We start from the raw sequence: 25467 nt of genomic DNA, 5'->3' as shown, positions 1-25467 counted from the left end.
GCCCATGGATCTAATGGCTGAGGCCAGTGCATGAATAATACTTGCCAATGCTCACACATATCATATCAACTCAACTTCTATTAATAGTGATTACGAAATCTATTTATCTGCAGATGATTTGCGGATTAATTTTTGGCATCTGGAAATTACAGGCAGGAGTTCTAATGTTGTGGACATGGAGCCTGCCAATATGGAAGAGCTAAGAGAGGTGACTGCAGCAGCAGAATTCCACGCAAACAGCTGTAACACATCAGTACACAGCAGCAGTGAAGGAACTATTCGGTTATGTGACATGAGGGCATCTGCCCTCTGTGACAGGCAGTCTAAACTGTTTGAAGAACCTGAAGATCCCAGTAACAGGTCTTTTTTTCCTGAAATCATCTCCTCTATTTCTGATGTAAAATTCAGCCATTGTGGTCAATATGTGATGACTAGAGACTATTTCTCAGTCAAAACTTGGGACTTAAATATGGAAAACAGGCCGTTGGGCGCTTACAAGGTGCACGAATACGTCAGAAGTAAACTTTGTTCACTGTATGAAAATGACTGCCTATTTGACAAATTTGAATGTTGTTGGAATGGATCTGACAGTGTTGTCATGACTGGGTCTTGCAATAATTTTGTCAGAATGTTCGACAGGAACACAAAGCGAGACATAACCCTAGAGGCATCACGGAAAAACAACAAACCCCGCACGGTTCTGAAGCCACACAAAGTCTGTGCAAGTGGCAAGGGAAGGAAGGATGAAATAAGTGTCGACAGCCTAGACTTCAGCAAGAAAATACTTCATACGGCCTGGCAGCCCAAGGAAAATATCACTGCTGTAGCTACTACAAACGATCTGGATATATTTCAAGACAAGGTGAATTAGGGTTGGCGTTCTTACAGAGGAGCCCACTTCCTGCTTAGGTGAGATAGTTGAATCTAGCATTCACACCTAAAAAAGAGAAGGTGCACTGTGGCGCCCCGTCCAGTGTCTGACAATGTGCCATTTGACAACACGTTTTTATAGCCACATGGAGAAAGCTCTGAGCTTCATCACTGTGGTGTTCTCCATGTCTGCCAGCCATTTAGGGAAGGCTAGGGCACTTTTAAGTTAAATGACTTCTTGCACCATCTTCCCTAATGGACTAGCTTGGTCTGTATCAACACTGATTTACTCCACTTCTTATGCCTTCCTTTGGGATGACATCAGACACAGTGAAAGCCTTCAGTCATGCCTATGGGATTTAGTTGTGTATCCTCATTACTGTATCATTTGTGTATCATCCCCCCTTTTTAAATTACATACAGCTCATTTTTACTGTGGCCTGTAGCATTCCTCCTCTTTGGGCCTCCTGGACTCCTTCCCTTTTGTCTGTCTTTATCTTACCCTTGCCCCCTCCACTCAGACTTGGTAGTGGCATATTTAAAAAAGAAAGAATGAAGGCACACAAAACTGAGTCAGTTTAGGGTCAGCAGTAAAGGCAATATATGTTGCAAACAAATGTTTTAATAACAGTTGGCTGTAATCACTCCTTGCTGTGTCTGGCACTGAAAATAAGGGGGGGAAACCTACTACTGAATAAAAGTGACAAAGAATGGGAAAGAAAAACTTAGTCATGTAAAAAAAAATCAACCCAAGAAAACAAATATTCTTAAGAATAAAAATATTGGTTTATATAGCCCAATTCCCAAAACTCCAAATGATGTCAGTCTTCCCAAGTTAGGAAACAAACTGTTCCATTATGGCTAAGACTGATAGAATAGAGACAATAAGAATAATGCACTGGGTAAGAGCACTGACCCTGAGCCAGACCCTCTGGGTTCAAACCTTGACTCTTCTACATACTAGCTGAGACCGTGGGCAAGTTACGTGGCCTCTCTGTGCCCAAGTTTCTTCATCTGCAAAATGGTGATAATGACAGTATTTTCCTTAGCAAACAGTATGGGGATTTCTCTAAAAGCTCAAGATAGAATTATCACAGGACCCAGCAATTCCACTTCCACGTATATACCCAAAAGAACCCAAAGCAGGGACTCGAGCAGATATTTGCACACCAGTGTTCACAGCAGCATTATTCACAACAGCCAAAAGGTGGAAACAACCCAAATGTCCATTGATGGATGAATGGATAAACAAAATGTGATATATACATACAGTGGAATATTGTCTAATGTGTACTAAGTTTCTGTTTGGGATGATAAAAAAGTTCTGGAGATGCGTGGTGGTGATGGTTGCACAACAATATGAATGTATTTCCTATCACTGAACTATACACTAAAAAATGGTTAAAATAGGGTCTGGCCCTGTGGCTGAGTGGTTGGGTTCGCAAGCTCCACTTCAGGTGCCCATCAAGTCATGCTGTGGTGGCATCCCACAATAAACAACTAGAATGAATTCAACTAGGATACACAACTATGTCCCGGGGCTTTGGGGAGAAAAAAAAAAAAGAGGAAGATTGGCAACAGATGTCAGCTCAGGGCCAATCTCTCCTCACAAAAAAGAAAAAAGGATAAAATGGAAAATTTCATACTATGCATATTTTACCACAATAAAAACATAAATAGTATCTTGCTCATAAGTTTGATTAATGATTATGTTAGTTAAAATATGTAAAGAATTTAGATTAATGTTTGATCCATATTAAAGTATTAGATACTAATTATTATGGCTGAATCTGGGCATAAAGGAGGTTCTGTTTCACAGGATCAAGGCTGCTCAAACACATGAGCCTAGACTCGAATGAACTCTTATGGATAAAAACAATTTATTTAAAATCTTCAAATAACCTATTGTTTAAATAGATTAAAAGAAGACAAGGTTGACTTTTTCTAAAAATGCCATCGCTCTGACAGACTCCAGGTCATCTCGTAGCTGACAATGCCACCTGAGAGTAAGACCCAGCTCAAGACGATAGTTTGCACCTACAGGACAGGCTGGCCTGTCACCTACCAGAAGCAGAAAGAACAGAAGATCTTGAAGAGAGAAGACACCACAGTAAATAAATGCACTTCATCCTAATTCAGATGTATTGTTGGTCACAGAATTAAAGGGCACAGGCATCTCAGACAATAAAACAGGCTGAATGATCCTAACACTCTTGCTGAGCACGATGACCCACGGCCTGGCTGCTTAAGCCGACAGGATCCTAACTCTCCTCCTGGGCACGATGACCCATGGCCTGGCTGCTTAAGCTGACAGCAGGCCACCCAAACCGAAGCACCGCTTTCCCCTTCTTGTCCTTTTCTGTTTGGTGATTTCTTTTAATTTCCCTGACTTCTTTCATTTAACTAGATTTTTCATCTTAAAAATAAAAAAGCCAGACTGGCTGTGTATATTCTTGCCAAAATATAAGACGTGGTGTCATCATTTTTGGCTAAAATACCATGGTAACATGTCTGACTGCTATTGTAACCTGTTAACAGCTTAATGAAAGCTTTAGAAAGTTTTACCATTGTAAGGAAAAAGTAAGCTATTCAAATTAAATGAAAGTGTAACAATGTGTTTGCAATAATGGTTGTAAATGTTTGCAAAACATATTTGGCAACTTACACTGCTCAAATCAACATTTCTAAACAATAACGCCTCTGATTTTACAATATTTCATTAAAAATTATCTAGAAAAAAATCTTGAGGATTATTAGAACATAACAAATGAGATACTTGAGGAAATGATATTTTAAGAAACATATTTTGGGGTTTGACCTGTGGCCTAGTGGTTAAGTTAGGCATACTCCATGCTTCAGCGTCCCAGGTTCAGTTCCTGGGTGTGGACCTACACCACTCATGAGTGGCAGCCATGCTGGGGTGGCGACCCACATACAAAATAGAGGAAGACTGGCAACAAGACTGGCAATGTTAGCTCAGGGTGAATCTTCCTCAGCAAAAAAAGAAAAGAAGAAATAAATTTTTTATCTATACGTTTGTTAGAATGAAATGGAATGTGATTGAATGTGTTATCACTAAGTTTTAAAAGTATTTTGGTAATCAAACTGCTTCTCTTTATATAATTGTGTATATGTAATATTACTGTAAGTTGGTACTAACTGTAGTCCATTATGTCTTCATTAGTTATTAAGATACCACAGATTAAGAATTTATATAAATTTTGAGAAACTTCCATGTAGTGTTTGGGTGATGACATATTTAAGTCAGTAAAGAAAGAAAAATAATTAAAACCACAGAATCTAGAGTGGAAAACGAATGTGACGTCAGTTAGCCCTCTCGCCTAACAGAAGGACCCCCTCTGAAACACGCTCATGTGTCATGGATCAGGGTCTGGTTTATTGTTCTCTATGCAAAGACTAATCACTGGCTTTGTTTTGTGTTTGTTTTTAAGAAGCACTGCATTGACTGTGGCCATCACTAATGAAAAATGTGCTTCCTGGGGTCTCACAAAGAGCAAAGATCCATACTTGGTCCCCCTTCACAAGGTACAGTCTTATTTAAACTTAACTCGTTATTAGTCATGCCAATACAAATTTAAATAGTCATAATTCATAAATGTGCTCCCAAAATAATCAATTTCTTGCTACAGAACATGTCTAAACTATAACCTTAACACATGAGAGAAAATGTGTTTGTTAATCAAACACATTTTGATGGTTGATAATCAAAATAACTCTATTTATTTCATGGTTACATCTAACTCAACATCAGAAATGTTATCTCAAAAATTAAATGAAGCTAAAATGAATATGTAAATTTTCACTAAGGTATAAGCAATTTTGCCAAGCTTTGGGGAAAATATTAGCAACAATATATTTAATTTCACAGAAATGTCATATACAGCAGGTGTTATAGAAAATGTTACTTTTTATAGTGTGCCCATTTAGTAAAAAATGGAATGACCACATGTGGAAATAAGAACTTTTACAAGATGGTCAGATGGTGAAGTAATACCAGAAATACATTTTTAGAACAGAAACACTATAATATATGCCTCATTTCAGACTATCTTGTACATTTAAAAATGTATATTTTAAATTGTAATATACATTTTAAATGTTGAAAAATATTAATATTAAATATTTAGAATATATATTTAAAGTATACTAAAATATATTGTATACTGACTTATTTTGATAGAATAAGAATCTTCGAAGTAATCTTTTAAGAGGGTTAACAAACAGGAACTCTTCAATCATTGTGTGCCCGCCATTCCCTGCATGTTCTTATGAGTGTTTACTAGCTACTGTTTCTCAAGTGTGCTTTTAAAATTATATTTATATTAACTTGGTCAATTTTTTTCTCTTCCTTAAAAAATAATTCAAAATAATAAAAAGCAAAATTGTACTACAATGTAGTTTCAGAAAAGAAACCAAAAAGTATGTGGAAAAGTTCAAGTTTTTGCTCCTTAACTTCCTTATGATGAAACGTACCTGGAAGAGAGCGTGCCAGGTGGGAATAGGCTCCATGCCATTCAGGGTCTTTTTTGTAAGACACATTAAAGGACTGTGGATTTTATCCTAAGGGCAATAGATATCAAGAGAAGATTTACAATGCAGGGAGTGTGTGGCCAAATTTACAATCAAGGAAGGTCACTCTTGTGGCTCTGAGGATAACTCAACTGGAGGCGCAGAGGCCATTAGGGGGTTCACAGAGTGACCCAGACAAGAGGTGGTTAATGATCCCCCTGCACCCTATGCTTCCCTATGGCACTGTGATTGCTTGGCTGTTAGCCTCCCCACCTGCATTAGACTGTACATCCAGTAAAGTGAGAGGCCTCATGTGTTCCCATCACTGTTGTATCACAAAATGATACACAGCACTAGCTCAATACAATTTATTATATGAATGATTAAATGATAAGAAAATAAATGAATAAACCACACAGATGCTAAACTTAATGCAAATACCCAATAAGCATCGCACTCTATAGCTCAGGCAAGCTCCCAGCCTTGCTCTCCCAAGCACCTGCAACTGCGGACACACACCACCATATTCAGCCACATTTGGGAACGTAAATACAGCAATTACATAATTCTGGAGTGGAAAAAATGAAGAAGATGATGCGTAAGAAATAGTAGTTCAGATAATTTCAGATGGTGTTACCAGAATGAGTTAGTTACTAACTGGAGGCTTGGAATGTGAAGGGTGGAGGAGAGGCCAGGTTTGTTTCATTCATTAGTTCATTCATTCATTTACTCGACTAACAAACATTGGTTGAGCACCCACTATACATTAGGCACTGTGTTCCTCAAACCTCTGTAAACAACGTGGTCCCTATGCTCTGGACTCACTGTTCAGAGCCCAGCTTTGCCAGGCGGTGTGTGATCTTGTGCAAGTTACTTCGGGACTCTGTGCCCTCGTCCTCAGTCTGTAAAATGGAGCTAATGATAGTACCTATCCCATAGGGCCGTTGTGGGCATTAAATGCTATATGTAAAGTGCTTGGCACATAGTGAACACTCAAAAACATAAGCTATTTTTACTGTGCTAAATGGGGAATTTGTAACTTGGGGATTACCTTTACTTTGTATCCTAAAATGTGAAGGACAGGCATATTAGCCTCATTCCTAGGATGGGTGTGGGGAAGAGGTTTGAACAAACAAATTTTACACATGTACTATATGCCAGACACAAGATTAAGTGTTTTACATACATGATTTTATTTAGAAGATAGAGTTCTGGAGTCAAACAAAACTGGCTTGAATCCCCAAGCTCTGACCAGCTTCATCAAATTGCCAAATCTCCCCAAGGCTCAGTTTCCTCATCTATAAAGGGGGCATGATGATGATGGATGACGATAATAATGATAACGATAATAACAGCTGCCTTGCAAGGTTGCTGTGAGGATTAAAGGCAGCAGTGTCTGTAGAGACCCTGGCTCACAGCAGTGCTCATCAGACGTGAGCTGCTATTATCTCCCACAAGGTCATCTGGAGTAGGCACTAATATCCTTATCTAACAGACGAGGTTATTGAGGCTTAAAAAGTTAAATGAGTGATTTGAGGACAAATATCTAGTAAAATTGGAAAATTAAAGATTCAAGCCCAAGACTGTATTGCTCCAAAGATTCTATTCTTTTAGCTACATTACTCTGCTTCTCAATGCTTTTGGAAAGTTGCTTAGGGCTGGCCTGGTTGCATAGTAGTTAAGTTTGTGTGCTCCACTTTGGTGGTCAAGGGTTTGCAGGTTCGGATCCTGGGCACAGACCTACACACTGCTCATCTAGCCATGCTGTGGTGGCATCCCACATATAAAATAGAAAAAGATTGGCACTGATGTTAGCTCACAATCTTCCTCACCAAAACAAAAAGCTGCTTAGATAAATAAATATTATCATATAATAGAGTTGGCACTTAAGATTGATGATATATCTATAATTCTTCATAATAAGCTTTGAATTTACGAATTTTATAATACTTGTATATAGTTGTAAAAAAGACACAAAGAATTGTATAATTTTAATAAATATATGGCACACAATGAAGTAGGACTCAGGGGTCCTAAGTTTTTGTTTCCTATTGAAGATAACTGCTCCAATTATGGCCAGTTTTATAGCCTATTTTTAATATGTTCCCACCACAGGGTCTTAAAAATTAGAGGTCAAGCAATGATACTATAGTAGGGGTTCTAACCAGACATGACGGTTTGCAAGTGAGTCTTATTTTATTATATTTCTGCTTATCTTGCTTCAGGGAACATTTCATAACAACAACAAAAAGAAAACAAACAAACAAAAAACAGTAGAAACGTGACCCAAAACATTAAGAACAGAATTAGGTTGACTTTCATTCTTTATAGAGACAACTTAGTGGGGGATAAAGCAATAGTGAGAAAAATAGAATGAACAGACAAACTAAAATGAGGAAAGCATAGCTTGAATAGAACACATACAGAAAATGGAGGAAGGGAGTACATAAAATACATAAAAAAGACTGAGTGCTTTTTTATTTTAGTAACATGCAACCATAGGAGAGGCTCTCATATGATTATGACCGAAACCCAAAGGTCAGATTGAATCCTCGTGTGATTTTGAATTCTAATAGGTCATGATAAGCTAAACTTCTCATGACATACTTGTGATTCCTTTAGCAGAAAAATTTGTTTTCAAGATATAAACAACTACAAATACACAAATTATTCCAAAAACATTTCATGAATTTAATGCATTAATTATGCACTCCCAGAGTCTTACACTTCACGTTGTGGACTACCAAGTCTATTTGTCTAGCTTTACGCCCTTCCTCGCCCAAGTGACAGTCCTATATTTCTACTGCGTATCTCACCTTCTCAAACTCAACTTATCCCAAATCAAACTAATTTTCCATCAGACCCTTCATCCAGCTTCAGATGGAGGGGCCTCTGAAGTCTAATTGCCTGTAAGTCCTCCGCTCATGCCACCAGCTCTAAACAGGCTAGTCCATTAATACTTTGTTGACCATTTTCTCCACTGGCCAATTCTCTCGATGCCTTTAGATCTATTTCTTACATTGCAGGTATTATTATTTCAAACCAAAATCTTGGGAAGGACCATCCTTGCAAATAACATTAAATAAATACTTATTGAATGAAAGATGACCCCGGCAAAGACACAGTAATGGGGTAGGAAAGCTGGATTGTTAAGGGTGAGACAGTAATGAAGAAAATGAGAAGTAATATTTTGAACTGATTGAAACCTGGCATTATGTATAGCTTTCTTTTAAGAATTTAGCAAGGAGAAAGAGGAGACTAATACAATTGAAAGGTTGGTAGGACTACGAGAAAAAGTGTTTAGAGATTTGAGAATGTCTGTGGGCAAAAGGGAAGAAATCAGCCCAGACAGAAATCTGAAGATAGAAGTTCTTATTGCCTGCAGTCTCGCACCTTCAACTTCACTCTTCACATTGTTGTCAAAGCAGAGTGCATAAAACCCATATCTGATCACATCACTTTCCAGCTTCCAACCCTCCAGAAACTCCCCATCATCTGCAGGATAAAGTCAAAGATCCTTAGCAGTCCAGAGGAAAATCTCCCTGATCTGGTCAGCTACTTCTGCCTTGCTCTTGAAATCATGTGCAGTGATTCTCAAGGGTGAGCGCACCAATACTAGGCCAGTTGTATGAGAATCACCCAAGAGCTTGTTAAAAATATGTGTCTATGAGCTCTGCCCCTGGAAACTCTGATTCAGTATCCTGGGGAGGGCCAGGAATCTGTATTTTCACAAAGTACCCCAGGGGATTTGATGAGCAGTGGTTTGGGAACAACGACCTTAGTATAAGAGGGTAGTTTTAAAGAACACCAGGCTTTGCACCAGAAAGAATCCCAAACAAATCCCTGATCTAACCTTTATGGGCTAAGTGGCCTTGGGCAAGTTATTTAGTTTCCCTAAGGACTGAAGATATTTTTCTTTGCTAAAATGGGAATAATACCTTACTCACAGGACATTATTAAGTATTAAATAAGAAAATGTATACAAAATACTTAGAATATGTATATAAATATAAGCTAAGTATGTATGTAAACACTTAATAGATGCTAATAACTCTATTTAAACCATTGAGCTCCTCCCCATTCCCTACCTTTGCTCATGCTCCTCCCTCTGCACCATCCAGCTCCTCCCCATTCCCTACCTTGGCTCATGCTCCTCCCTCTGCACCATTCAGCTCCTCCCCATTCCCTACCTTTGCTTATGCTCCTCCCTCTGTACCATCCAGCTCCTCCCCATTCCCTACCTTGGCTCATGCTCCTCCCTCTGCACCATCCAGCTCCTCCCCATTCCCTACCTTGGCTCATGCTCCTCCCTCTGCACCATCCAGCTCCTCCCCATTCCCTACCTTGGCTCATGCTCCTCCCTCTGCCTGGTACTCTCCCCTCATTTTCTTCCTGCTGACTTCTAAACCTGGAAGATGTTGTTCCTCAATCTCCCCCACCAAGCCTCCACCCACACCCCCAATCTGCCTTCTCTCGTTCTCCAGGCTGGGCCAAGAACCTGTCCTCTGTGATTCCACAGAACCCTCTGCTCACCTCTCCTCATGAATGCAGTAATACTTATTAAGCACCTACTATATACCAAACACTGAAGACATATTGGAGAACCAAACAGATGTGCTGACATTCTAATGGAAAATCAGATATTAAACAAATTACACAAATAATCATGATTGTGATTAAATCATTACACTGCAATAAATGATTTGTGTCTGTCTTTTCCCACTAAATACTAAGTCCTTCAAAGCTATGTCAAATTCATCTCTGTATCTCCAGCATTCAACAATGTTTGGCATAAAAGAGCTATTAATAAAAAAAACTTAACTAAAGAGAAGGAAGGCTATTTAATGAAGGAAAGTCCTGGAGAAGACAAGAGTGGATGAGATCATGAATATTAATTAAGAACTAATTAAGAATTAATTAAGAAGGTTAAGAGAAAATTAACCTTGAACAAGAGAAGGGACAGCTCTTCTACTAAAATAACTAAAGGAATGTAGGAAAGGAGAGTATCGATGAAGATACGTTTACAGGTAGAGACAAGTTGAGGGAGTTCAGGCCTGATGGCTACCATTTCTGAGCTACAAAGCAGATCTACCGAGAATGAGGAGGTGGGAGTTGGATCAGGCGGCTTTAGGCAGACTTCCCCCATCACCACCCAAGCCAGCAGAGTTAGCAAGATATTCATGGATGCCTCTTCCTCCTCCACCTCCACTTTCACCTCCTCCTCCTCCACTTTCACCTCCTCCTCCTCCTCCTCTTTTCTCCTCTTCTTCCTCTCCTTTGTTTTCTGGCACCCAAGATCCAAATACTCTTCCTATTTGGAGGGAAGCCCTGTTGTGTATATTAGCAGAACACAGTGTCCTCTCTCTCATTAAGTGAGCCAAAGAGGACAGACCTTCCCTCCCCCAGTCTTCTGGTGGCAAAGAAACAGGCATGTGACCTAAACTCAGTCAATCAGATGGTCTTGTACAGATTTCGAATCTTAAGGAGGTAATACAAAAATGTAGGGACAATTTTTAAATTACCTATGGGGATGGTGGAAGCAGTAACAGCAAGAATTTAGTGGCAGCGGTCCAGGGGCAGTGGTATCAGCAGTGGCATGTTAACCAGATTGTCCTTGCGGCATTACCTTAGCTGTGGTACAGGCTGCTGAACCTCCTTGGTTTTCTTGCCTGTTGTCCAAGCTGGTTCCCCAACTTCCCCGTTGATTTTCTGCGCTCCCTGCTATCTTCTAATAAAGTCCCTTTCTACTTACATTAGCCAGAATTGGTTTTGTTTGACTGATAAACTGGGAAGGAGGAGGGGAGAGAAGGATCAAGGAAACTAGAGGTCTAGATGAGATCCAATAGCGAGTATTTTATATATATGTAAGGAAGCAGAGCACCACTGGAAGTCTAGGAGATTGTGGGTAGACGACAGAATGAAAGAGTAAAGATTTCAACATGTCTCACAGGGTCTAGCCACGCGAGTAGGATGTTGAAAAGGAATGGAAGTGAAGGTCACTGAAATTGAAAAGAGCAAGAAATTACAAAACTAGTCTGTTGGATGGGTGGTCCACATGGTCACTGAATGGTCACCTAGAATGATGGTGAAATTTGGGATGGACAGAAAACTGATAAAGGAGTTCCAAAGGCTTCAGTCAACAAAGAGGTAGCTAGGGCTGGCCAGGTGTTGCAGTGGTTAAGTCGCACGTTTCGCTTAGGTGCCTGGGGTTCCAGGTTCAGATCCTGGGTGCTGACCTACGCACCACTTGTCAAGCCATGCTGTGGCACGCGTCCCACATATAAAGTAGGGGAAGAATGGGCATGAATGTTAGCTGAGGGCCAGTCTTCCTCAGCAAAAAGAGGAGGATTAGTGGCAGATGTTAGCTCAGGGCTAATCTTCCTCAAAAAACAACAACAACAACAAAACTTCATACTTCATAAATTAAAAAAAAAGAGTAAAGCTACAGGGAGACTGATAAATGACAGTGACAAAGAGAGAAGGTGAATAAGATGTGACAAATTTCAAAGGTAGAAGAATTTTTATATTTTTATATAAGAATGAAAAAGCAATACTCTGGAGTTAGAAGTGGGCTGACTCACTTACTACTTGAACACAAAAAGACATGAGAGAATGAATAGCACTTACTCAAGATGGCCCCAAAAGAAATGGTATTCCAGAAGGAAATCCATGATTAAGTTAAGAAAAAGAGAGGAGAGGGATGTTCTACCAAAAGAGTATTTGTAAACAAGTTTATTTACATTACATTAAGTCTGACATTCCAAAGGACTCCACGGAAAGTCGTGAGAAGAAAGTCAGCAGGAAGATGAGAAAGGATAAAGAAGGTCAGAGCTATATAAAGAGGGGGATACAAGAAAAGACAATTGACCAGAGATGTCCACATATGAAACAGAAGTCAAACAGATACTGCTGAACATAAGTACATTGAAGAAAATTCATATTTAAATGCAAAGACAATAATTCCATGGAATATTTGTCCTCTCTTTTTTTCCTAAGGCCTAGGCTCCCAAGTCTTTCTTCCCAGACTTAGGTTCAAACCTATGTTCTCTGGTGAGTTCTTGAAGAAGATACTTGATCTCTTTAAGCTTCAATTGGGGGTAGCATTTCCTTTCAGGATTGTGAATACCAAATGAGCATGTGGCTATCTAACTCAGTGCTTAGAACCTGTAGGCACTAATAAATGTTCACTAGAGTACGAAATTCTTAAAGGCAGAAACATGGCAAACAACCTCCAGATGGCTCCCAATGATTCCTGCCTCTTGGTTTTCACACATATGTACAGTCTCCTTTCACAGTATACCCGGGCTGAGGGTGTGACCAATAGAATATGGCAGAAGTAATGGTATGTCACTTCCAACATTAGGCTTTTATCTTAGTGTCTCTCTTTCTCTTTCTCCCTCTCTCTCTCTCTCTCGCTCTCCCTCCCTCCTCCTTCCTTCCCTTTCATCACTAGTTCTCGGGGAAGCCAGCTGGACGTTGTGAGGTACTCAAGCAGCCTCTGGAGAGCCCCATGTAGTAAGCAAGTGAGGCCTACAGCCAGTGAGGAACTGAATGACCAATGGCCAAGTGGATGGGCTTGGAAGCAGATCCTCCAGCCCAAGACAACATCTTGACTACAACCTAATAAGAGACTCGGAACCAGAACCACCTGGCTAAACTGCTTCCAGATGCTTGTTTCTCAGAAATTGTATGAGAGAATAAATGTTGCTTTAAGCCATTAAGTTTTGGGGTAATTTGTTACCATAAAATAGATAACTAGTAGATAACAGTAATAGATTATACAGAATTTTGGTGCCTGAAAGTGAGATGCTGCCATCAAAAATGTCTAAAAATGTGGGAGAGGATTTTGAGTCAGGCAGTGCTAGCCTTTGAGTAGGCTGTAGGTTAGAGCTTAAAGCAAAGTGAGGAAAATGACACTGGAAACTGCAAAAGCAGATCCTTTTTACGAATAGCAGAAAAATTGCTATCAACATGAAAAGCAGAACACATGCCTAATGAACCAGGTGGTCTTGATAAAGGGCATTCTAGGAAAAGTACTGAAGGTGCTCCCTGGCCCCCTTTGAGTGTATATACAAAATGTAAGAGGAAAAAGATAAACTAAAGAAAAGACGGTTAATTAAAAAGGAGCCAGGAATTGCCAGTTGTGAAAATTCCCTGCCTCTCCAAATGGCAACAGATGCTAAGATAAAAAATGGCTTCTGGGAAAAGATTAAATTTGGGGCACTGCCAGGAAAACAGTCTAAACATGAAACCAAGTACATGGCTGTAAAACCCTTCGTTAAGACCTCTGAAAGACCAAAACTTCTGTTGGCAGGGAACAGCTTCAGAAAAGTGCTTGCTGAAAACATTTACTCTCTCTCATAAAAGGGAGGATGACACAGAGGGTAGAACCAAGAGCCCAGACAGCTGAGCAAAAAGCCACCTGGAATCATTTCTTAACAGTAGGACCAAGTCCTAATCAAGAACCTTCCAACATTTCCCCAGCTGGATTTTATGGACCACTGATCCTGTGTGTCTCCTACTTTTTACTCTCTTTGAACAGATATGTCTCTGGAGGTTATCCTTTACCTATTCCACCATTGCATGTTGGACAGTGAGTGGCAAAAAACTTGTCTCTTTAGTTTATAGGTCTACGGATCAAGAGAAGCTGTACTCAAGGAGCTGTCCATAACTACAGTCAAGGAACATCATTCATACTTAGGCTTGATTTAGCTGTGACATTCTGAACTTTTAGGTGATGCCATAATGGGATGAGACTTTGGTGGGCCTTGGAAGAGGGTGCATAAATTCTCTACATGGGAGGGATGTGAATCATCGAGGGCCCAAGGGAAGAATATGGCAGCCAGCCTCCAAGATGATCCCCAATGATCCCCACCTCTTGGTACTCACACCATGGTGTAGTTGCCTCCAATATTATACCAGTGTTAGTTTACGTCACCAATAGAATATGGCAAAAATAACAGTATGTCACTTCTGAGATTAGGTTATATGAGATATTGTGGCTTCTGTCTTGATCTTTGTCTCTCTGATTCTTCAATGACTCACTGTGGGGGATGCCAGATGCCACATTGTAAGGACATTCAAATGGCCTATGGAGAGTCCCATGTATCAAGAAACAGAGGCCTCTGGCCTCCTGCCAACAGCCATGTAAGTGAGCCACGGACTTGTGAGAGACTCTGAGCCAAAATCACACAGTAAAGCTACATCTGGAAATTGTGTGAGACAATAGGTGTTGGTTGCTTTAAGCTGCTAGGTTTGGGGCTAATTGGTTGCATAGCAATAGTTAACTAATACAGGAACTATGTCAGTTTCATTCCTTCATTTCTGTAATCCCAGTTGCTTAACAAATTTTGCTAAATCAGATTAGTTTTCCTTTCCCTTCCCTCTCTTATCTGGATTTGTCACTTTCTCAATTTTATAAGGAATTCATGAACTGAAAAATTATTTGGAAGCAGTATTAAAAAAGTTTTTCCTTGGGGCCGGCCTGGCGGCACAGTGGTTAAGAGCGCACGTTCCGCTTCGGCGGCCCGGGGTTTGCTGGTTTGGATCCCAGGTGCGGACATGGCACCACTTGGCAAGCCATGCTGTGGTAGGCATCCCACATATAAAGTAGAGAGAGATGGGCATGGATGTTAGCTCCGGGCCAGTCTTCCTCAGCGAAAAGAGGAGGATTGGCAGCAGTTAGCTCAGGGCTAATCTTCCTCAAAAAAAACTTTTCCTCACTAAACATATACTTAATGTGTTCCACTCCAGCTGTTGTCTACACTTTAAGGGAAATATGGTCCAACTTAGCTTTAAAATAAGCTGGGTAGGTTTCTGTCTTGTCATAGTTTGCTATTTTACTGTAAACAGCTTTCATAAATTTTAAGGAAAGGTTTTCCTTGATGAAAAAATTTTCTAGCCCAAAAGCATTGTTCAATCACAGACATGTCTATAAAAAGATGTCTGTCAACTGTATTTTATGGTTTAGAAGAAAGCTTCTTGCAGTTTTCAGCTCCCCACCAGCTACTCCTGTCTCTGTTGTTTGGTCTGGTCTAAAACACACATAGTCACGAAATGTAAACGGCTGTTTACAAAAACTAACTGATCTTTTCTTGAATTAATCAGTCCACAAAGTCAATTTTAACAGCTTTCTTTACTGTCTGCACTATGAAAAACTGAAAAAAAGCTCCTTTTCTTCTCAAACTACATGAAAATGATTTGAAGGTATTGAATGACAAGAATAAGTTCCCTTATGGATACTTATTTACTGATTTTAAATAAATGTTAAGGTGTTTGCATGATTTTCCAGAAATTTGAAGCATTCATATAAAAATTTAAAATCGCAGGTAATAGTGTAACACGCCCTGCCTATGACTAACCCTATACTTGATGAAACAGACCCTGCCTCCTACTAGCCTATTTCTTCATCTTTAAGTGAGAATAATACCTCAACGAGTTGTTATCAAGATTAAATATAATAACATATATAAAGAGATTAGCATAAAGTTGGCTCATAGTAAACAAGCTCTCAGTAAATGTAATTGGAATAATGATCAGAAAGACTAATATCCAAAAAAATTGTCCATAAAAGATTATTTTATTAACTCAACAAGAACAACCCAAGTTTAAAAATGGGCATTCTGACACACACACACATATAATATATATAAAAAATATATAAAATATGTCAGGTGATAGATATGTTAATTGACTAGAGAGGAGAAATCCTTTCACAATGTATACATATATCAAATCATCCCAGTGTATACTTTAAATATCATAATTTTATTTGTCAATTATACTTCAATAAAGCTGAGAAGAAAGCAGGCAAAAATTCTGAACAGAAACTTCACCAAAGAGGATATACTGATGGCAAATAAGCATAAGGAAAGACGCTAAACATCATGTTATTAGAGAATTGAAAATTAAAAATAATGAGATACCACTACTCATCTATTAGAATGGCTAAAGTCCAAAAAACTGACAACACCAAATGCTAGTGAAGATTTGGAGCAATAGGAAATCTCATTCACTGCTAGTGAGAAAGCAAAACGGCACAGCCAATTTGGAAGACAGTTTGGCAGTTTCTTAAAAAGGTAAACAGTCTTACTATACATGATCCATCAATCACATCCTTGATATTTACCCAAATGAGCTGAAAACTTATGTCCTCATGAAAACCTGCACTTGAATGTTTAGAGAAGCTTTACTCATAACTGCCAAAACCTGGAAGCAAGCAAAATGTCTTTCAACAGGTGAACAGATAGATAAACTGTGGTACATCCATACACTGGACTATTATTCAGTGATAAAAAAGAAATGAGCTATCAAACCACAAAAAGACATGTAGGACCTGCATATTGCTAAGAAGCCAATCTGAAAAGGCTATATACCATATGATTCTCATAATATGACATTCCGGAAAATCAAAACTATAAAGGCAGGGAAAAGATCAGTAGTTGTCAGGGGTTTAAAGGGAGGGGAGATGGTTGAACATGTGATGGGATTTTTTAGGGTGGTGAAACCATTCTGTATGATACTATAACAATGGATACATGACACTGCACTTGTCAAAACCCATAAAACTTTACATAACACAAAGAGTGAACCTTAATAAATGCCAAATAAAAAGAAAATCATTTAGGAGGTTGAGGCAATCCCAGGATGGGATACAGATTGTGACAAAAGAAACTGTATTACAAATGTATGAAACAATCTCACTGAAGGAAATGCAGGAGGAAAGATGCTGACCTAAGTAACTTTAGAAATAAGAGATCTGTAAGACTGAAGACAAAAGGCACTGCACGTAAGCACTGTGATCTAGTTGATAAAGTTGTTTCCCACAGGGGTACGAGTGAACAGTTCTGACATTCTGTATGTGTACAGTGGACTGAACAATAAAGTAAATGGGCAGTGTATGGTGGGGGCCAGGTTTCTCACTGTCAGAGTGGAAATTTACTGATAAGCAATGGTAGCGGGTTAGAATGATCCATGTAATAACGATTAGAGTTGGAGATATCAATATGAACTCATGCTCAGCTTAATAGATTCTGATGTTTACATATATAAATCTTTATAGACATGTGCATATACAGAGGTTAGTGTGAACTCACATATCCCCTTGCTCTGTCGGCTGGGAGCGCCCAGGAGCAACAACACCCCGGTAGCAGTGAGCATAGACCTTGGTTTGTAATACCATTCTCCAATAAAAGGAACCAGGGCTCTTTGGAGAAATGGATGGTTCTAGGACTGGGGCAAGAAATATAAAGGATGTGCCCAGAGTATCTTGTTGCCAGAAAGTAAGGAATTGCTTTAAAAAAAAAAGGAAAAAAAAGTACTGACATTGGTGGGGCTGTATCAAAGGGACACAGGAGCCAAGTAAAAGAGCTCCCAGTGGCCAAAGCTGGAGCAATTTGAGCAACAACATTAATACAGTAGATTGGATTATAACCCAAAGTATAAAATAAATATCCAGGAGTCCATACTCACATCAGTGAATGAGGAAGCAAAAAAATAGAAGAGAAATTTCTTGTGCAGAAGAATTCTAAATAATTTATGTAGATTCTCTGCCCTCAAGGAGGCAAAGCACAACTGCTTCCTCCGCATCGGGACTTCCTTCCAAAGAGTATAGTAGGGAAAGGGGGTGAAAAAGAGTAACTTTACAGCGGAGAAAGTTGACAAACACTGCCTCCGCCAGGTGAGCGAGGTGCACGTCAACAGTAACATGGGTTATACTGATAGTAGGTACCTCGAGATGATGTGATGAAGCGGCACTTTCCCTCTGTGGTCTTCTTCCCACATCCCATAACCCCAGTCTAATCATGAGAAAAACATCCTACAAATTCCAATAGAGGAGCATTCTACCAAATAGCTGACAGTAGTCCTCAAAACCGTCACGGTGGTCATCAAAAACGAGGCAAGTCTGAGAACTTGCGCGGCCAGCAGGAGCCTAAGAGATGCTATGGCTGAATGTCATGTGGGGTCCTGGATGGGTCCCGGGACAGAAAAGGACATTAGGTAAAAACTAAGGAAATCTGAATAAGGTATGGGCTTTCGTTAGCAAAAAAAAAAAATTACTTTGTTAACCTCTTACTTTGCACAAATTTTGCCAGCATCTCTAGGCTGCGGCACAGTGTCATGGTTCAAACCAGAGGCTCTAGGCCAGACCACCTTGGCTGCGGGTCAGCCGCACCACTAGCAGCTCGGTGACCTTCCGGACAATATCAATATCAAGAATATCTATCTCACCAGGTTGTTTTGAAAGGTACTACCTGAACTGTAATAATATTCAATAAAAGTAACTCCGTATCATTCATAAGTTTTGCTGATTTGGGAAAGTTGCTTAGTATACCAGAAAAGGAAGTTATATAAATTCAATTGAGAGTAATTAAATTTCTATTACTCAATCATATGAAACATATATAAAGAAAATAGGCAAAAATCTAATTTTACACTCAGGATTATTAGCATTAGTTTTCATGAAGTCACAAAACTTACTGCAATCTGTTGCTATTTCACTAATAATATTTTTAGAACTGGTAATAACTATAATTCTTACACTGGTTAGATATATAAATCATCTTTCTTAAAATATTAAATAAAACTTTATATTTCATACTCCTTTTAAAATATATTCTTTACATTATTTTTAGTTGTTCCTACTCTATTAGGCTATAAAAACATACAGCAGAGTTTATTATGACAAATAAAAATGGCAAGCAATAGGATATATTGGAGTATATGAGGAAGCCATTTGGTATAAACCTAATTCGGCCTGACTTTTTTTTCAAAAGGGCCTGACTGTGGCTATTGAGCACGCATTGCATATCTACTTAGACATTTCCTATGGCCAGAACAAAGGCCCTTGAGATAAAGGTGCAACTTTCCCCCACATTAGCATTTCCTTAGGGATAAGCATTTTTCCTTAGGCTAGGAACTGATTGCTGCACTCACCTCCCAGCTCACCTGTGACCACCCAGCTGGAGACAACAGACTGCCACCCTGCTGTGTTCACCGAGACAGCAGACCTACCTGCTATTTCCATCAATCGCTGTGCCAACAGAGCAGTCTCTCGACTATTGTAAAAGGGACATTTCAATCCTATGTGAAACATCCTCTTTGAGGGTATATAACCACCCTTATACCCCGACTTCTTTGGAGTGCTCTGTTCCTTTGTGGAAAGACTCTCCCGGGTTATAATCCTCAGATTTAAGCTCAGAATAAACTCACCCAAATTTTCATTTATAGATTGGTTATGGATTATTTTCGTCGACAATTATAAAATAAATATAACTAAATTAATATATCACTATAATAATAAAATACCTTTTAATTGGTGAAATCTCAGTTAGAGGCAAGTTATATCATTATATAGTAATTCCTTTTTCTCTTTGATTCCATATTAGTCACTACCAAAGCCAACAATTTGACGTTATATTTGTTTTTCAACAGTTCAACATTATACTTGTTTTTTTTGGCAATGGAAATGCTAAGGCCAAAAGCTAGCTGTTATACCAAGTTAAAATCAAACCATAGAAAGAAAAAAACAAAAAAAAAGGGTACATTTAATTTCAAAAGAAGGAATTAATGATAATAAATACAGAGGGAGCTGTCACAACCAAAATAAAGCCAGATCACCTAAGGTTATAGAGAGGTTTTTAAACAAATAGTGCAGCTGAGTTTTTTCTAAAGCTAAAATGTCCATATACATATTTAAATATTTAACTAGCTGCTAAAATCCCACCTACAGAAATTAAAATAAAATAATAAGCCCCAGGAGGAATCTTTACCATGAGAACTGTTTAAAACATAGAAAAAGGTAAAGAAACGCCCTCCAGGTTAATTAATTGGAAGAGCAAATAATGCTATTGTTCTGTTTGCCCCAAGTAATAGCAATACCTAATCTAGAGATATGCTGTTAAAAAAACAGTCAAGAGGGGCTGGCCCCGTGGCCGAGTGGTTAAGTTCTCGTGCTCCGCTGCAGGCAGCCCAGTGTTTCGTTGGTTTGAATCCTGGGCGCGGACATGGCACTGCTCATCAAACCTCGCTGAGGCGGCATCCCACATGCCACAACTGGAAGGACCCACAACGAAGAATATACAACTATGTACAGGGGGCTTTGGGGAGAAAAAAGAAGAATAAAAAAAACAAACAGTCAAGAACCCAATTCTGGTCTTTTTTGGGGGGTGAGAGAGGGAGGGAGCTGTTCTTAATGAATCTTTATTTTATAAACAACTTGATCCAAAGACAATGTGCCACCAAAGTACCTGGCTTAACACTGCAATACTGTATCCACTCCTCATCTAGCTTTATGTTAATATGTGCTTTCCTTTATCATCATGTGCTACAAATATATTCTAATTTAAAAGGAAAACAAACCAGCTACAGTAGACCCTAACAGGACCTGTGCTAGACCTCAGCACGGTGTGCAGACAGCACTATGGAAGCACGGGAGCAGCATCCACCTCAGCGTAGGGTGGGACTTAGGTAGAGACCAGGAGGAAGAGGCAGAAGCTGAAATGGAGAAATTAACCCTCTCCTCCAAATCCAAACATCTAGTACAAATTTAAATCTCTGGACTCTAAAACCTTCGCAGCCACATCCTCTGCTGCCACGTCATCCAATAATGCCTAGTGTCACCACTGCTACAGGCTCCTGCCCTGCTCCAATCTGCCACAGTGCAGGCAAGTGACCCTCTAAAAACAACTGAATTGTATTGTCTCTCTGAGTAGAAAGCTTCAAGGGCTTCCTCTTGCTCTTGGATAGCAGGTCAGCCCCCCGACCTGATCACCTACCCACTTTATAAACCCCATTCCACACCACTCTTCCCCCCACCTCCCCTGCAGCCACGCAGCCTCCTTCAGCCTCTCAGGAGCCCCCCACCACTGCTTCAGGCTTTTGAACTGCAGTTCTCAGCAGAGGAAATGCCACATTCAAAGACTCTGAAGAGAGAAAAAATGAAATCAGGTGTCCCTTCTCTGGAACACTGAACTTTTTTGTACTACTTTTCCCCAATGCAGTTAAACACTTAGGTAATTGTGGTTCTCTCCTCTGCACTAATATAATCTCTAAGAGGGCAAGGCCCAACCTGGTTTGTCTTCAACGTCTGCCACAGTGCCTGCCACCATAAGCAATGGCTGAGACATTTCTCGAGCTCTTGCCACAGATGAAGCTCTCTGCTACATGCTCCACCACCACAGGAGGTAGATTCCACTCTACTCCTGACACTTGGAGAAACTAGAATAATTAGGTACCTAGCCTAAATCTACCCAGCTCTTAAGTGGCAGAGCTGGAATGTGAGTCCATAAGGATCTACTACAGATTTCATGTTCTTAACCACTAAGCAACACAATTTATTAAATGAAACCCGTGATGAGGAAACTACGTGCACAGGCCTAGCACTTTCATCACGGGAACAAAGAATAAATTGTCATTATGATGAAGTGTAGAATGCACGGAGCCTGGTACCAGCCGTGTGATCAGAAAAAGCCTGGAGAAACAAAACATGCTAGTCTGCTCCGTTAGAGAGTTTAGACTGTCCTAAGGCAACGGGAAAACATTAAAGGCTTTTAGGTAGAGAATTCATGACCAGATAACCAGATTTTCAGCGTGGTAAATGCAAACTAGTAAACCACTTAAGAAGCTTGTACAATAGCCCAGTAGATACAGATAAATGTGTATGTGACCAGAAATTGAAGGGGTTTCTATTTTATGGTTTTATTTTCTCTGCCATATAAGAAGTAAAAAAGTTTGCAGAGTGAATAGGGAGGTGAGACGATTAGAGAATTTGTGCAGATGACCCAGATCCTTTTTGAATCCATGTTTAGCAACGCCATGATAGACACAGAAAGACTAAGGTACTGCTCTAGATTAAAGGACACTAAAGAGACATGACAACTAAATGCAGCATGTGACCCTGGACTGAAACCTGTGCGAGGTGGCAAATGCTATATAGGCATTATTGCTGGGACAACCGGCCAAACCGGAAGACAGACTGTAGAATTAGATAACAATATTAGATAAACTTCCCCGAGATTTTACATAAGACTATCTTTGTTCCTACGAAATATACACCAAAGTGTTAAGGGATAAAGTGGCACAATTGCATATAACATACTCTCTAATGTTTCAAGTGAAACACGTATATATATAAAATGTTAAAATTATATGATATATGAGATATATATTATATAATACAATATGTATTTACATATGAGAGAGAAAAAATGATTAAAATGTGGCAAAATGTTGAAATTAGAGAATTTGGGTAAAGGAAGTGTGGGAATTCTCTGTACTATTCTTACAATTTTTCTGTAAATTAGAAATTTTTCACAAAGTTTGAATTATTTAACAAAATTATTTTTTAAATAATCAGTGTTGAATAAGGTATAGCCCAAGCATGAAATATCTGAATTTAAGATTTCAGAGGTGGCACAGCTCTAGATGATGGCAACATTTACTTTGGCCATGGAAGTGGGTGGCTGAAATGTATCAGAGAGTCACTGACATTGAGGTCACATTTGAGGGAGTTTCCCTCTTATTTCATTATATTGCATAGTTTCATATCAGATCTCATTTTTTTTTTAAAGATTGGCACCTGAGTTAACAACCGTTGCCAATCTCTTTTTTGTCTTTTTCTGCTTTTTTCTCCCCCAATCCCCCCAGTACATAGTTGTATATTCTAGTTGTGGGTCCCTCTAGTTGTGGCATGTGGGACGCTGCCTCAACGTGGCCTGATGAGCAGTGCCATGTCCGCGCCCAGGATTCGAACAGGATCCGAAAACCTGGGCTGCCAAAGCACAGCGTGGGAACGTAACCACTTGGCTATGGGGCTGGCCCCTGAAATCTCATTTTATTTACTGATTTCACTTGATGTTTTTTAATCTCTGAATTCAGTTTCACTTTTGTTTTGTAGCTTTTAGTGCTTATACTATTGTATAATTAGTTACCATGTGAATCTACTAACCAGTTAAAGAGGCACATAGCTCCTCTTCCTCATTACTAATGAAGATCTTAAATAAGGATATTTCAAACCCCCATTTCTTAGATTAGACATACTACCACTTTTCAGGTTTATTATCTTGGGTCCTACTCAGAATATCTAGTCTATAATATTGAATTTCATACAAATTTAAATATTTCAGCTACTATATCAAAAAAGGTAATTATGGCACATCACTCCCTTAGCATCCCTAAACCCTAAGTCTCTCTGATTTAAAGTCTTCAGAAAGTAACCCTCCAGCCTCCTGTATGGATGGAAGGGAAGTGATGCCTGGCTACTCCAGGGGATGAGAGATCCAACCTCTTGCCTTGGACTTTCATCCCAACCCCCTATATTTAGCCTCACTCCACACTTAGGCCTTCAGAGATGGCCGCTGCCACCAATCCTGAGCCTTTCCAGGGTTTCACAGCCCCGCTTGGTTTGTTTCCTTTTGGCTCCCTCCTCTACAGGCTTATGTTTATATTCTTTGGTTATGCTGAGCTAGTTGCCACTCGTCCATCCATTTAATAATTTATCTCCTTTCCCAGTGTCTTTTTACAAACCACTATTCTCTCCTCTTCTATTCTCTTTATCTTTGTAGGTCCATGCCTTCTTTTATTCTTTTACTCTCATTTTAGTGAGGTTTCAAGAAGGGTAAAATTAAACATGTGTGCTCAATTACCACGTTGAAGTGGAAGTGCCATTCTAGTTTTTTAAATGATGAGGTTGGATTAAACATGCGACTTCCAATCTGAGTGCCTCTGCAAATGTGACGGGAGTAGCTCTGAGCTTTTTCAATATTTTTAAAAGGTTAACAGAAAAATACATTACCATAATAAGACCGTGCAGCGGGGTATTAAATTTCTTTACTCAATGTGTTGCTCCTGGTTCATTCATTCATTCAACATTTACAGAGAAACTACTATACTCTACATATTGTTCTAAATTCCAGAGATTTCATAGGAAATTAAACAAAGTCTGACTTCATGGAGTTCCCACAATAAGAGGACAGTCAAACAGTAGGCACACATGCATCTTAAACTGATCATAAACTCTGATTGGCAATTACGTGTCTTTAATTTAAAAAAAAATGGGGAGGAATTAATGTAATTAGCACAAAAGGATCACAACAAGGTACTCACAGAATTTAGAAACTAGATGATCCTGTTAGTAACCAGTAAGAACCAACAGAGATGAGATTAAATGAAATTATTTTTCCAAAGTGGGTAGAGGGTGGGGATCAAAGCTGGGTCAAAAGATCCTTGTATAAGAACATTTATTGCAGCATTATTTATAACACAGAAAATTTGGAAACAATCTGAACATCCAACAGTCTGGGAAAGTTTAAATATATTCCATAAATATAATGAATGCAACTATTATAAATGATGTTTTTGAGAAATACTTATAACACAAAAAAAGCTTATAATAGTGAAAAAGCTGGATATAAAACTATATACAATAGAATACGAAGTATACAAAACAAAACAAATACCAATCTGCCTAGAAAAAATTTGGAAGGAAAGGCATTAAAATAGCAAATATTACTCTAGAGTCTAGATCAATGGTTTTTAACAGCATCCTCATCCTATGGTAATTTGTTAGAAATGCAAATTCTCAGATCCCCTCCCTAGACTTACTGGTTCAGAAACTCGGCATGGGACCCAGCAACCTATGTTTTAACAAGCCCTCCAGAAGATTCTGATGCACACACTAAAGTTTGAGAACTACTGCTCTAGATAACGAGATCATGGGCGAATTATATTTTCTTCCTTACATATATTTCCACTTGCCTTCTACATGTGAGCCACAGAGGCTAAGAACACCGGCTTCGGGGTCAGACAGATTGAATGCCTCACCACTTAGCTGTGTAATTTTGGTTGAAGTGATTTACCCATCTTTCAACACTAAATATTTTACTCCACTCTCTCCTGGTTTACATGGTTTCTAACAAGAAATCTAGGTAAGGTAATTTTTCCCTCTGGCTTCTTTCCAAATTTTCTTGCTGCTGTTGGTTTGAATATGATACACCCGGAGGTAGACTTTTTGGTATTTACCCTGCTTGGCGTTTCCTTAGCTTCCTGGATCTGCTTTGGCATCTGTCA

General features: G+C 39.2%; 1 protein-coding gene and 1 pseudogene across 3 annotated transcripts in view; one reads left to right on the top strand and one right to left on the bottom strand.

Annotated features, from left to right (window-relative positions):
* The window catches only part of EFCAB2 (EF-hand calcium binding domain 2), a 118566-nt gene that overhangs the window by 77111 nt on the left and 15988 nt on the right, over positions 1-25467 (bottom strand). The gene's annotated exons all lie outside the window — the stretch shown is intronic.
* Positions 5-1016, top strand: LOC106825810 (serine/threonine-protein phosphatase 2A 55 kDa regulatory subunit B alpha isoform pseudogene; annotated as a pseudogene).

Source organism: Equus asinus, chromosome 9 (genome assembly GCF_041296235.1).
Source record: "Equus asinus isolate D_3611 breed Donkey chromosome 9, EquAss-T2T_v2, whole genome shotgun sequence".
In the NCBI taxonomy this organism is placed as follows: Eukaryota; Metazoa; Chordata; class Mammalia; order Perissodactyla; family Equidae; genus Equus; species Equus asinus.
The sequence above is the reverse complement of the archived record's forward strand: the minus strand, read 5'-3'. Positions and strand labels throughout refer to the sequence as shown.